The sequence below is a fragment of the Phascolarctos cinereus genome, unplaced genomic scaffold (assembly GCF_003287225.1).
Source record: "Phascolarctos cinereus isolate Bilbo 61053 unplaced genomic scaffold, phaCin_HiC Scaffold_2;HRSCAF=192, whole genome shotgun sequence".
Lineage (NCBI taxonomy): Eukaryota > Metazoa > Chordata > Mammalia > Diprotodontia > Phascolarctidae > Phascolarctos > Phascolarctos cinereus.
Window position 1 is genome coordinate 31,199,934 of NW_027555625.1, and position 13,692 is coordinate 31,213,625.

Genomic DNA, 13,692 nt, shown 5'->3' on the forward strand with positions numbered 1-13,692 from the left:
ACTCTGGAATTTGGCTACAATATTCCTAGGAGTTTTCCTTTGGGGATCTCTTTCAAGGGGAGATCTGTGGATTCTTTCAATTTCTATTTTGCCCTCTGGTTCTACTATTTCAGGGCAGTTTTCCTTGATAATTTCTTGAAAGATGATGTCTATGCTCTTTTTTTGATCGTAGCTTTCAGATAGTCCAATAATTTTAAAATTCTCTCTCCTGGATCTATTTTCCAGGTCAGTTGTTTTTCCAATGAGATATTTCACATTGATTTCTAATTTTTCATTCCTTTGGATTTGTTCTACTGTGTTGTGATTTCTCATAAAGTCACTATCTTCCAATTGCTCTATTCTAATTTTTAAGGAAGTATTTTCTTCAGTAAGCTTTTGGACTTCCTTTTCCACTTGGCCAATTTTGCTTTTTAGGGCATTCTTCTCCTCATTGTCTTTTTGGACCTCTTTTGCCATTTGGGTTAGGCTGATTTTTTAAGGGGTTATTTTCTTCAGTATTTTTTTGGGTTTCCTTTAGCAAGCTGTTCACTTGTTTTTCATGATTTTCTTGCATCACTTACATTTCTCTTCCCAGTTTTTCCTCTACTTCTCTTACTTGCTTCTCAAAATCCCTTTTGAACTCTTCCAAGGCCTGGATGGATTCATATATTTCTTGGAGGCTTTGCATGTGGGAGGTTTCTTTTTGTTGTCTTTTTCTCATTGTATGTTTTAATCTTCTTTGCCACCAAAGTATGATAATATAGTCTGACTTTTTTTGCAAGGTTTGCTCATGATCCCAGACAACTACTTGAGTTTTAAACTCTTTGTTAAGGTAAGAATCTGCTTCCAATGTGGAGAATGTACTGTTCCAAGCTTTGGGGGTTTGTACAGCTTTTTTCCCAGGAGTTTTTTTCAAAGAGTGGGTTCTTATCCCAGAAGCTGGGGTTTTTGAGTTTATCAAATAATAGATTACTATAGTCATTGACCACTATGTTTTGCATATTTAACCTATTCCCCTGATCCACCTCCCTATTTCTTAGCCATTACCAAGCAGTTTTGATGATTGCTGCTTTATAATACAATTTAAGATCTGGAATTGCTAGGCAACCTTCCCCTGCATTTCTTTTCATTAGATGCTTTGACATTGTGGACCTTTTGTTCTTCCAAATGAATCTTACTATTTTTTCTAACTCTATAAAATAATTTGTTAGTAGTTTATTTGGTATGGCACTGGATAAGTAGATTAGCTTAGATAGAATTGTCATTTTTATTATATTAGTTTGGCCTACCCATGAGCAACTGATGTCTTAGAACTGATTTTATTTGTGTGAAAAGTGTTTTATAAATGTGTTCATAGAGTTCCTGGGTTTGTTTCAGTAGGTAGACTCCTAAATATTTTATAATATCTGCAGTAAGTTTAAATGGAATTTCTCTTTCTTTCTTTTGCTGTTGGGCTTTCTTGGTAACATATAGAAATGCTGATGATTTATGTGGGTTGATTTTATAGCCTGCAACTTTGCTGAAGTTGTTTATTATTTCAAGTAGTTTTTACTTGATTCTCTAGGATTCTCTAAGTATATCATCATGTCATCTGCAAAGAGTGATAGCTTTGTTTCTTCTTTGCTTATTTTAACACCTTCAATATTTTTTTTGTCATTTCTTTCTTTAGTGGACTAAGGCACATAGAGGTTAAGTTACTTGCCAAGGATCACACAGCTATTTGAGTATGTGAGGCAGGATTTGAACACAAGTCTTCTAACTCTGGGCCTTGGGCTACATTCACTGATCCACTTAGCTACTTAACAAACTTTTAAAGACAACAGGGAGGGTGGATCTTCCAACAGCAGCCCTTACTCCTGGGCTTGTATCAACCAATCAGCAGTTGACTTTTCCAGTCTCTGAGAAACATTCAAACTCCTGAGAGTTATAGTTCATGTCTACCTCTGTGGGAGATATTCCTTTAAGGTAAGAATCTCTAAACTCTAATCTTTATACTTTGACAAGCTAGGCACACTCAAAATTTCTCAGAGGCACTTCTGATCTCCATGTTCTGGTACATATCCATCGACACTGACATCATGACATTATCCTAATTGGCAAACATTAAAGTGCTATATATGTGCTAGCTATCATCATCATTATTTTAACCCTTTGACTTCTTTCATTGACATCATAGCACAAGCATGATCATTTATCTCCCTGTTTTGGTCTCTATTCCAAATAATTCATCTTCTATACCATTGAAAAAATCATCTTATACATTGGACTGAATGACATTCTTCCCTACTGAAAAGGTTTCAGCTATTTTCTATTTCCTTTGTAAAAAAAATTCTCAGGTTAATTTTTAAGCTTCTCCATTTTTTTTAACTTTTTCAAATTTACAACATATGGGTCCACTTCACTCACTTGGTGCTACAATATTTTTGAGTCATTTCATCATTATTTTTGTTTTTGTGCAATGCTTAGTTTAAATTAACTTATTAGGGGTAGCTAGGTGGTGCAGTGGATAGTGCACCAGCCCTAAAGTCAGGAGGACCTGAGTTCAAATTTGGCCTCAGACTAAACATTTGACACTTACTAGCTGTGTGACCTTGGGCAAGTCACTTAACCCCAATTGCCTAGAAACAAAAATTTAACCTATTAAAAAAAAACACAACAATTCAAAAGGCCTACTCATCTACTCAACACTCCATCTTATGCCTCTGTATCTTTACAACATCTCCTCCTGACTAGAATGCAGGATCTCCTCATTGCCACGTCTTAGAATTTCAAACATCTTTCAAACCTCACATTAGATTGCTTTGAAAAACTTTTCATGGTTTCCCTTTTTATGAGTTTTCTCTTTCTTAAAATTATCTTGGATGTATTAGGGTGGGGTCAAAACTACCTCATCCCATGCCTAATTTAGACTTGACATTTTACCGAGGTGAAAAATGACTCAACTGATAAATAAAAAGTCCTTGAAAACCACTGAAATAAGTAAAATGAAAGCACACAGAAAATATGTTCCTAGTGGCTGAAGGATTTCATTCTACATTCTGGGACCTGCATCAAGTTAACTAGAAATGGGAAGTACTAAAAAGCAAAGAGAATATAGCATTCTAGTTAAAACCACTGAGAAGGAATATCTTCAGGGAAAGAGAGGCCTAGACTTCAGCATTTGAACTCTTCCTTTTCTCTCTCTCCTTTGGCTTGAGGAAAATATTGCGATTTCAAAATGCCCAGAGCATTTTGTATTTCTCATATTTCCATTAGTATCTTATATTTATCCCACACAGGACAGCAGTGGCTGATCAATGTGTCCACACTGGGAGGTAAGAAGCAGCTAGATGGCAGAATGTGTAAAGTTTTGGATCTGGAGTCTGGAAGACCTGAGTTCAAATATGTTGGCAAATACTTATTGGCTATATATCCATAGGAGGTCATGTAAACTTCTGTTAACCTCAGTTTTCTCATCTAAAAAAATGGATATAATAATGCCACCATCTCCCAAGATTGTCTTGAGGATCAAATGGGATAAGAATTATAGAATATTTGCACATCACTAACACATAATGAGTGTTATATAAGTGTTAGCTGTTTGTTATGAGCTAGAGACATACTAAATATAGATTCATCATTTCTAAATTAACTTCTTGAGCACCCACAAATAAAAGGGGAAAGGACTTCCAAGAACAAAAAGCTATAAGTTAGTCATTGCCCCATGTATGAGTCAAGCCTGAATCCACTTTCCCTTGAATTCTCTATGTACTTTTGTGGAATGTGTCACAGGTTTTTGAGGAGATGGTTCGTACCAACTGTTCTTACTAAATAATCTTAGTAAAGGCCCTTTTTAGTTTCAACTTATGTCTGGCTGACTAAAGTAATACTTCATAGGTAATCATGAGCGACAGCACACCAGTCAGTATTCAAACCAATGGAATTGCAAACTCACCAAAGACTATTGATGAGTACCACTAGACCTCCAATCGGAGTAATGTAGCCTTCCTATAGTCCCTCACTCTTCTGTGAGGGTAGAGTTTAGATAAGGATGTTCAAAGCCTGCATGGACTCCATATATATCTATGGATCAACATGTCCTTTCTACCCACAAACTGATTTTTATTTTTTTTTGTTTTCTTGTTCTTTCCTTGTTCTTATTTTGCTGTTCTCAGTGCTGACATCCTATTTTTTTCAGACTCAACCATAAAATATTCTGGTATTTAAATGTAATCTTTGTCCTTCCTACCTTTCTAATCTTCTTAAACTTTGTTCTTCTGTGACCCAATCAATATTCCAGCTATGCTAGCCTCTTTGCTGCATACTGCATTGTACACTACATCTTCCATCTCATGGTCATCACACTGGCTATTTGCTATATCTTGAACGTTCTTCCTCTTCATTTATACTTCTCAAGTTCTTGTCATTCCTCCAAACTTACATCAACATATGGCTTCTTCTGGAGACCTGTCCCAGTACCACTAAGCTAGCAGTGCCCACCCCATCAGAATGCCTCCCAATCTGCTATGCACTTTTCTTATACGTATCTAATTGTGTATTTTTCCACCATTGGAATAGAAAGTCAGGTGTCAGGAACTGTTGTTATCTTTGTATCTACAGTGCTTACTGGCATAAAGTAAGAACTTAGGCATTTAGACTTCTTTATAATCTGCCCCCTCTGCAATGTATGACATTCGCCTCCTTGATGCTCCTTGAAAAATATGAGCTGGACATTTTCATTGGATGTCCCTCATGCCTGGAATGGACTCCCTCCTTACCTCTGTCTTCTGGCTTCCTTGAATGATTTTGAGTTTCAGCTAAAATCCTCTTTCCAAAGAAACATTTTCAGGATTATTCTTAATTCTGTTTCACTCCCTCTCTTGAATGTTTGCAATCTATTCAGCATATAACTTGTTTGTGCATTTTTTTGTTGTTGTTTGTTTTGTTTTTTTGGTATAGTTTCTCTCCCAGAAGACTGAGCTGAAAGCATGAACTATCTTTTACCTTTGTTTGAATCAGCAGTGCTTAACATAGTGCCTGGCACATGAGAGGTACTTAATAAATATTTGTTGACTGACTTATTAACAATGATGTAGTAAATGCTTTTTAAGTAATTTGTCTACTGACAGCATAATGCCTTGGATGGAGTAGGCACTCAATAAATGTTCCCTTAATTAAAGCCTAACATCCTCCCCCTTTTATTTTGGATTTGGTCCTTTAAATAGGAGCAGAAGTGAATGGAAGTTTGAAAAGTCTGTCTTCTTTATTACAGCTTGTGGGGAAGCAGTAGAAATCTCCTTGGCTCATTAGTGGTGATTATAAAACAAGAACAATTCAAAGACGAGGTAACAGCTGTTCAGAAATGCAAGTGAAGAAATTAGAGCAGAAATGCAGGTAAAATATGGGCACTTTGAAAATAATTGTAGTAATATCAAATAGGTGCACTTTAAACATTATTTAAAAATACCTTCTAAACTGCTTAAAATCTCACATAACCTAATTCAATAAGGAGTGAATGCAGCAGCTACATCAAAAGTATTGAACAATGTGTGTGTGTGTGTGTGTGTGTGTAGGGGGTGCTATATACATTATTCATTTAAAACCGCATTGTTGCTGGGTGTAAACTGTTTTGTTTTCTTTTGTTTTTCATGTCCTGAGGCCTCTTTAGGAAGAGGTTACAATTCTTCAAATCAGAGAACTTTGGAGTGAAGAGTTGAAAAATAGTTCCCAGAAGTTAATTTTATGTAACATATTTCACCTAAAATGCCCCACTACCAGAAAGTGTTCCACTCAGAATATGAAGAAGACACCCACAATTAGGTTGATTTCCATGATTGTTTGGATTAATTTTGCATATATTAGTCAGTGGGACATTTAACATTAACTTTGTGAAATAAAAATGCATTTACTTCTTTTAACTGCATTAACATTTAATAATAATATCACCCTATTCTTCATCTTAATTGTAAACCACATGAGCTCAAGGACAAGCTCTCTAATTCATCTTTTCTGCTACCTGACCAAGAAATTTTCTCAATGTACCACTGTACTCATGTCATTCTCTCTCTCTCTCTCTCTCTCTCTCTCTCTCTCTCTCTCTCTCTCTCTCTCTCTCTCTCTCTCTCTCTCTCTCTCCCCCTCCCTCTCTCTCTCTGACACACACACACATATACACACACATACACACACTAAAAGACACATACTATTTTTCACAGAAGATATATGTAAAGCGCTTAGATCAACTTAAAATCTATAAATCACAGCTAGTATTAGTAGACATAGTAAGAGTAGCTATAATTGCAACAGTAGAAAAATGAATACAAGTAATTAAAGAAGCAGTAGTAATAATAACAATAATTGTAACAGTAGCAATATGAGTAGTAGTAGTATTAGTAGCAATAGTAGTATTATTGAAGGAAGTAGTAAGAGTATCAGCAGCAGTAGCAGCAATAATAATAAATTAGTAACATTATGCAGTAGCAAAAGGGTTAGCAGTATTGGTGGTGGCACTAAAAGTAGTAGCCATGATCATAGCAATAATAGTAGTGAAAGAAGAGAGCAGGGCCAAGATGGTGAAATAAGGCAGGAAGCTGAACTATCCCAAGTGTACCTTCAGGTAAATCTAAAATAGTGCCTCAAAATTAATTCTGGAAGAGGACAACCAACAAAAGGAGTTTCCTGCCCAAAACAACTTAGAATGTTGCAGAAAAGGTCTGTCTCAAGTGGATAAATTGGAAGAAAGTCCAGTGGGAGGATGTCTGGGCAAGCCAGCAGGAGGCCATGCCCCAGTAATCTAGCAGTGAGGTCCCAAGCCCCAGTGCAGGCCAACAACAAGCCTTCATAGCCCAAGACCTGAAGGCCAGGGTCAAGGCATTGCTCTACTGCCCCAAACTAGGGACAGTGCCTTCTCCAGACAAGGAACAGAGCTGAATTTTAAAAGTCACAAAATATGGCAAAGCTAGGAAGTTGCCAGAGCTCTCCTCATTTCCTCTCAGAAATAACGTGAAACTAGGCATACCTCTTGCCCCAGCAATAGCACTTCTAGGACTGTATCCCAAAGAGATTATAGAAATGGGAAAATGACCCACATATACAAAAATATGTATAACAGCTTTTTTTTGTGGTAGCAAAGAATTGGAAATTGAGGGAATGCCCATCAATTGGGGAATGGCTGAACAAGTTGTGGTATATGAATGCAATGAAATACTATTATGCTTTAAGAAATGATGAGCAGGTGGATTTCAGAAACCTAGAAATACTTACATGAACTGATGCTGAATGAAGTGAGCAAAAACAGGAGAACATTGTACTATGATGACAAGGGAGACAAAAAAAAAACTCAGATGAGGACAGCAATGTTAAAATGCATGCCAGCCTCAAAGAAAAATATGAATTGATATCAGGACCTTAAAGAACTACTAGAAAAGCTCAAAAATTACTTTACAAATAAAATAAAATGTTTTTAAAATGTAGAAGAAAAATTGAGAAAAGAAATGTGTGATTCAAGAGAATTATGAAAAAAAGAGTCAACAGCTTCATAATGGAAGCACAAAAAATGTGGAGAAAGGTGTATACAAATTCACTGAAGAAAACAGCTATTAAAAAGTAGAATTAGTCAAAGGGAAAAATGAGGTACATTGAAGAAAATACTTCCTTAAAAATCATATTTCTGTAATTGGAAGCTTATGACTCTATAAGATATCAAGAAGAAACAAAATAAAATCCTAAGAGTGAGAAAAGAAGAAAATGTTAAAAATTTCATTGGAAAACAACTGACCTGTAAAAAACAATCCAGGAGTGATAACTTAAGAATTATTTGGACTACCTGAAAACCATGACAAAAATAAATAAACAAACAAATAAATAAGTAAATGAAAGATCCTAGACAGGCTATTTCAAGAAATTGTTAAGAAAAATTGCTCTGACTTCCTAGAACCAGAGGATTAAATAGAAATTAAAGGAATCCACCATTCAATTCCTGAAAAAGATATCATAATGAAAACTCCCAGGAATATTATGGCAAAATTCCAGAACTCTTATTTAAAGAGAAAATACTGCAAGAAGCCAGAAAGAAATAATTCTAATTCTAACAGTTAGGGTTACACATAATCTACTAGCTTGTATGTTAAAGAGTTTGAAGACTTTAAAGAAGATATTCTGGAATGCAGAGGAGCTTGGATTACAACCAAGAATCATCTACCCAGCAAAAATGAACATAAAGGAACAAATATTGACAATTTGAAGAAATTAGAATTGACAATGAGGAACAAAACTAGCACTCTTTCAAGATGATATGATGATATACTTAGAGAATCCTAAAGAATTGCTTAAAATGGTTGAAATAATTAAAAATTTTATCAAAGTTGCAAGGTATAAAATAAACCCACCTGGATCATCGGCATTCCTATATGTATATTACCAACAAAGTCTGGCAGCAAGAGATACCAAGAAAAATTCCGCTGAAATATCTGAAGATAATATAAAATACTTGGAAGTACATGTGCCAGACAAGCCCAGGCATCATATGAAAACAATTACAAAACTTTTCATGCAAATAAATTTCTATCTGAATAATTAGAAAAATATCAATTACTCATTCTTAGGTTGAGTAAATATAATAAAAATGACAATTTTACCTAAATTAATTTACTTCTTCAATGTCATACCAAACTACCAAAAATATTTTATGCAACTAGAAAAATTACCAACAAATTTATTAGAAGAACAAAAGGTCGAAAAGATCAAGGAAATTATTGGAAAAGAAATGTAAAAGAATGTGGCTTGCCGTACCAGATTTCAAACTATTTTATACAAAGCTAATCATTAAAACTATGTGATACTGGCTCAGAAATAAAGTGGTGGACTAGAAGAACAGATCAGTTACACAATAGTCAGTGGTAAATAGTCATAGTAATCTAGTATTTGATAAACCCAAAGACCCAAGCTTTCAGGACAAGAACTTACTATTTGACTGCTGGGAAAACTGAAAAAGAGAATGGTAGAAACTAGGTATAGACCAAAATCTTGTTCTGTATACCAAGGTAAGTTCAAAATTGATACATGAGTTAGACACAAAAGGTGATGTCATAACAAATTAGGAGAGGCAGGATAATTCACTTTCTAGGTCTATTAAGAAAGGAAGAATTTATGAGCAAACAGGAAATAGAGAGCATTATGAGAGGTTAAATGAATAATTTTGATTTTATTAAATTTAAAAAAAGTTTTGCACAAAGAAAACCAAGGACAACCAAGAATAGAAGGAAAATTAAAAAAAAAACTGGGCGGGGGGAATTTATAGCAAGTGTTTCTAAAAGGCCTAGTTTCTCAAATACATGGAGAATTGAGTCAAATATGTAAGGATATGTCTTTCACCAATAGACAAAAGATCAAATGTTATGAACAGTTGATTTTCAGACAAAGAAATCAAAGTTATCTATAGTCATTTTAAATGCTCTGAATCACCAATTAGAAATATTCAAATTAAAAGAACTCTGAGGTACCACTCCACAGCTATGAGGTTGGTTAATATAACACAAAAGAAAAAAAAGATAATTGTTTAAGGGGATGTTGGAAAACTGGGACATTAATGACTATTGCTGATGTGATCTGATCCAACAATTCTGGATAGCCATTTGAAACTATTCCCAAAGGGCTATGAAACCATAAATGCCCTTTTCATCCAATAATACCACTGCTATTTCTGTATCCTAAAGATTTTTTTAAAAAAGGACATATTTATATAGTGTGTTTGTGTGTGTGTGTGTGTGTGTGTGTGTGGTGGCAAAAAAAATTGTTAATTTAGGTTATGTCCATCAATTGGGAATTGTTGAACAAGTTGTAGTATATGATTGCAATGGAATATCATTATGCCATAAGAAATAATCAGTAGGATATTTTCAAGAAATCCTGGTAAGATTTACAGAAACTAATACAACGTTAAGTGAGCTGAACCAGGAGAACATTGTACACAGTAACAACAATTTTGTAAGATGATCAACTTTGAATGACTTAGCTATTCTTAGCAGTACAATGATCTAAAACAATTCCAAAGGATTCATGATTAAAAATGCTATCCACATCCAGATATAAAACTGATAAAATCTGAATGCAGTCCAAAGTATGCATTTTTCACTTCATTGTTTTTCTGTGTGTGTCTTCTTCTCTTTTTTCTCTTTTTTCACATGACTGATATGGAAACATATTTTGCAAAAGTCCACCTGTATAACATGGTAAAATGTTTGCTGTCGCAGGGAGGAGGCAGGGAGGAAAAGGAGAGAAGTAATTCAAAATTTTAAAAGATAAATGTCAAAAATTACTTTTACCTGTAATTGGGAAAATAAAATATTGTTGAAAATAGTGAGAAGTCACAACAATAATGATAATATGATTAGTAATAACACTAACATAATAGTAGTAGAAATAATAGCCATGGTAATTATACCCCTTATAGTGGTGGTAGTAGTAGTAGTAGTAGTAGTTGCAGTAGTAGTAGTAGTAGTAGTAGCAGCAGCAGTAGCAGTACTAGTAGTAGTAGTAAAAGCAGTAGTAATAGTTGTAATACTGAATCATGATAGCAATACTACACATAGCAATAACACTAACACTAAAGGTAGTAGCAGCACTAATAACAGTAGTCATAGAGGGGGCAGAGACAAGATGGTGGAGTAAAAGCAGGGACTTTTACTCACTTTTACAAACACCTCCAAATACCTGTAAAAAATGTCTCTAGACAAATTCTAAAAGAGCAGAACCCACAAAAAGACAGAGTGAAACAAATTTCCAGCACAAGACAACCTGGATGGTTGATTAGAAAGTTATATCATGCTGGGCAGGGAGAGGAATGCAGTTCAACATGAGCACACAGGCAAGATAGGCCTCAGCAAAGCTGGAGCAGGCCTCACAGGACAGAATCATAGGCAGCTGTGGCAGTTTCTAGACTTCTCAACCCACGAACACCAAAGACAACTTAGAAGGTCAGTAGGAAAAGTCTGTGACTGCGCTGAGAGAGAATGTGAAATATCTCACTGGAAAAACAACTGACCTGGAAAATAGATCCAGGAGAGAAAATTTTAAAACTATTGGACTATCTGAAAGCCATGATCAAAAAAAGAGCCTAGACATCATCTTTCAAGAAATTATCGGGTATTTCCTAGTTGAGCAGTTCACGGCAGAGCCCCTGAACATGGGCTGCCAGTGGCCTGTGGGCTGGCAGGGATGCACTGTCGAGGGTGGGTGTTAGCACCATCACCAAGAAAAAGCTGTCTGAGGCTAAATATGAGACACTGTCCTGGCCAAGAATCAGCTGACTTAAATGTCAAAGCAGCTGGACATGTTCAAGACCAACTTGGAAGAATTGTGCCAGTAAACACAAGCAAGAAATCTGGAAGAATCCTCAGTTCTAGTTGCAGTTCCAAGACATGTGTGCCACCATTGGGGTTGACTCCTTGGCCTGTCTGATCACTCTGGGGAAACTACACTAGGAGTATTGAAGGGAAGGAGCAAGTTTGCTCAGGATGTCAGCCAAGATGACCTCATCTGGGCCATCGAGAAACTGAAGGCCCTGGGCAGTGGCTTCACCATTCCTGTGGGAGACACTTACCTGTCTAGTCAGTTCCAACCAAACTCAACATGGATCATACTGTGGTGCTGCAGCTAGCAGAGAAAAATGGTTACGTGACAGTCAGTGAGAGCAAAGCAAGTTTCAAGTGGGAGGCAGAGAGAGTTTGGCAGGTTCTGGAGCACCTACTGAAAGAAGGGCTGGCCTGGCTGGACCTGCAGGCATCAGGGAAGGCACACGACTGGCTGTCAGCTCTCTTCACAGACCTGTACTCCCAGGAAATAACATCTGAGGAAGCCAGGGAGGCCCTCCCCTGACTCTAGGAGGAAGCCAACCAGTGGGAAGAATGGAGGAAGACAGAGCAAGATCTACCAAGGAAGCCCAAACAATAAACATTTTTTTAAGAATAAAAATATCAAGGAAAACTTCTCTGATATTTTAGGCTCAGAGGGCAAAATAGAAATTGAAAGAATCCACCGATCACTACCTGAAAGAGATCCCCAAAGGAAAACTTCTAGGAATATTGTTGCCAAATTCCAGAATTCCCAGGTGAAGGAGAAAATATTACAATCAGCCAGAAAGAAACAATTCAAGTATGGTGGAAACACAATCAGGATAACACACAATTTAGCAGCTTCTACAATGAGGGTCCGGAGGACATGGAGTAAGATATTCCAGAGGGCAAAGGATATAGGACTACAACCAAGAATCACCTACCCAGCAAAACTGAGTATCATCCTTCACGATAAAAAATGGTCATTCAGTGAAACAGGGGACTATCAAGCATTCCTGATGAAAAGACCAGAGCTGAATATAAAATTTGACTTCCAAATACAAGACTCAAGTGAAACATGGAAGAGGTAAACAAGAAAGAGAAATCAGAAGAGACTTATTAAGGTTGAACTGTTTACATTCCTGCAGGGAACAATGATATTTGTAACTCATGAGTCCTTTGTCAGTATTAGGGTAGTGAGAGGGGAAAAAAAAATTATATGTGTGTAGACACAGACAGATGAAGGGCACAAGGTGAGGAGAAGATGAAGGGATGATATCTGGAAAATAAAATTAAGGGGTGAGAGAGGATTATGCTGGGAGAAGGAGAAAGGGAAAAGTAGAATGGGGTAAATTATCTCACATGAAACAGACAAGAAAAGGCTTTTACAGTGGAGGAGAAGCACGGGAAGGTGAGAGGGGAATGAGTGAATTCTTATTCTCATAGATTTTGGCTTAAGGAGGGAATAATATACACAATGCAGTATGGAAATCTCTTACCCTACTGGAAAATGAAAGGGGAAGGGGACAAGAGAGCAGGGGGTTGATAGAGGGGAGGGCAGATTGGGGAAGGGGATAATCAAAACTAAACACTTCTGAGGAGGGACAGGGTCAAAATAGAGAATAGAATAAATTGGGGGGAGGAACGGATTAAGGGAAATAAATTTAGTTTTTCACAACAGGACTATTATGGGAGTGTTTTGCATGTCTACAAATCTATAACCTGCATTGAGATGCTTGCCTTCTCAATGAGGGTGGGTGGGGAGGGAGAAAGGGAGAAAATTTGTAACCCAAAGTTTTAAAAACATATGTTAAAAATTTTAAAAAATGACATGGGAATTCTGCTTCTGGGAGCAAAGATGGCAGGGTAAGAAATAAGTCACTCTTGCCCTTCCTTATTAACCTCTGAAAGCCCAGAATATATCTCCCCAGGAAAAACCCTAGAATAATTGAACCAGAAGAAAGATGGGGTGCAGCAGTCCAGTAGCCCAGAGAGCTGGGGGGGATTCACGGGAAAGGCCCCTCTTTCCCTGGGGGAAGGGAAAAGAACAGAATGGGAGGCATCCCAGCAAGCTAGCTGAAAGCCTCACCTCAGCATACCAGAGGGAGATCTGGAACTCCAAGTAGTTGAACAGGCAAACACCAATACCAGGATCCCCGAGTGCCTCAGTAAGAACAGTGGAAACCGGCTCAAAAAAACACCATGTGAGTTTTATGGCAACCAAGTCTTCCAGGGCAACAGCAAAACTCTGGGAAGTGCTCCAAGGGTTCCCCCAGGCAGAGAAACATCCTGCAACATCCATTTGAAAGGAGCTGAAGAAAGCAAAAAGAAGGAAAGACCCAGGTGAGCAGGCAACCTCCAGGGTCCAGGTTACCCAATCCTATCCCTAGAGTTCCAGTGTTGC

The 13,692-nt window shown here is 36.9% G+C and overlaps 1 pseudogene; it reads left to right on the forward strand.

The window, feature by feature from the left end:
- Positions 1-3,861: 3,861 nt before the first annotated feature.
- On the forward strand, positions 3,862-11,840 carry LOC110196334 (vacuolar-sorting protein SNF8 pseudogene; annotated as a pseudogene).
- Positions 11,841-13,692: the final 1,852 nt, after the last annotated feature.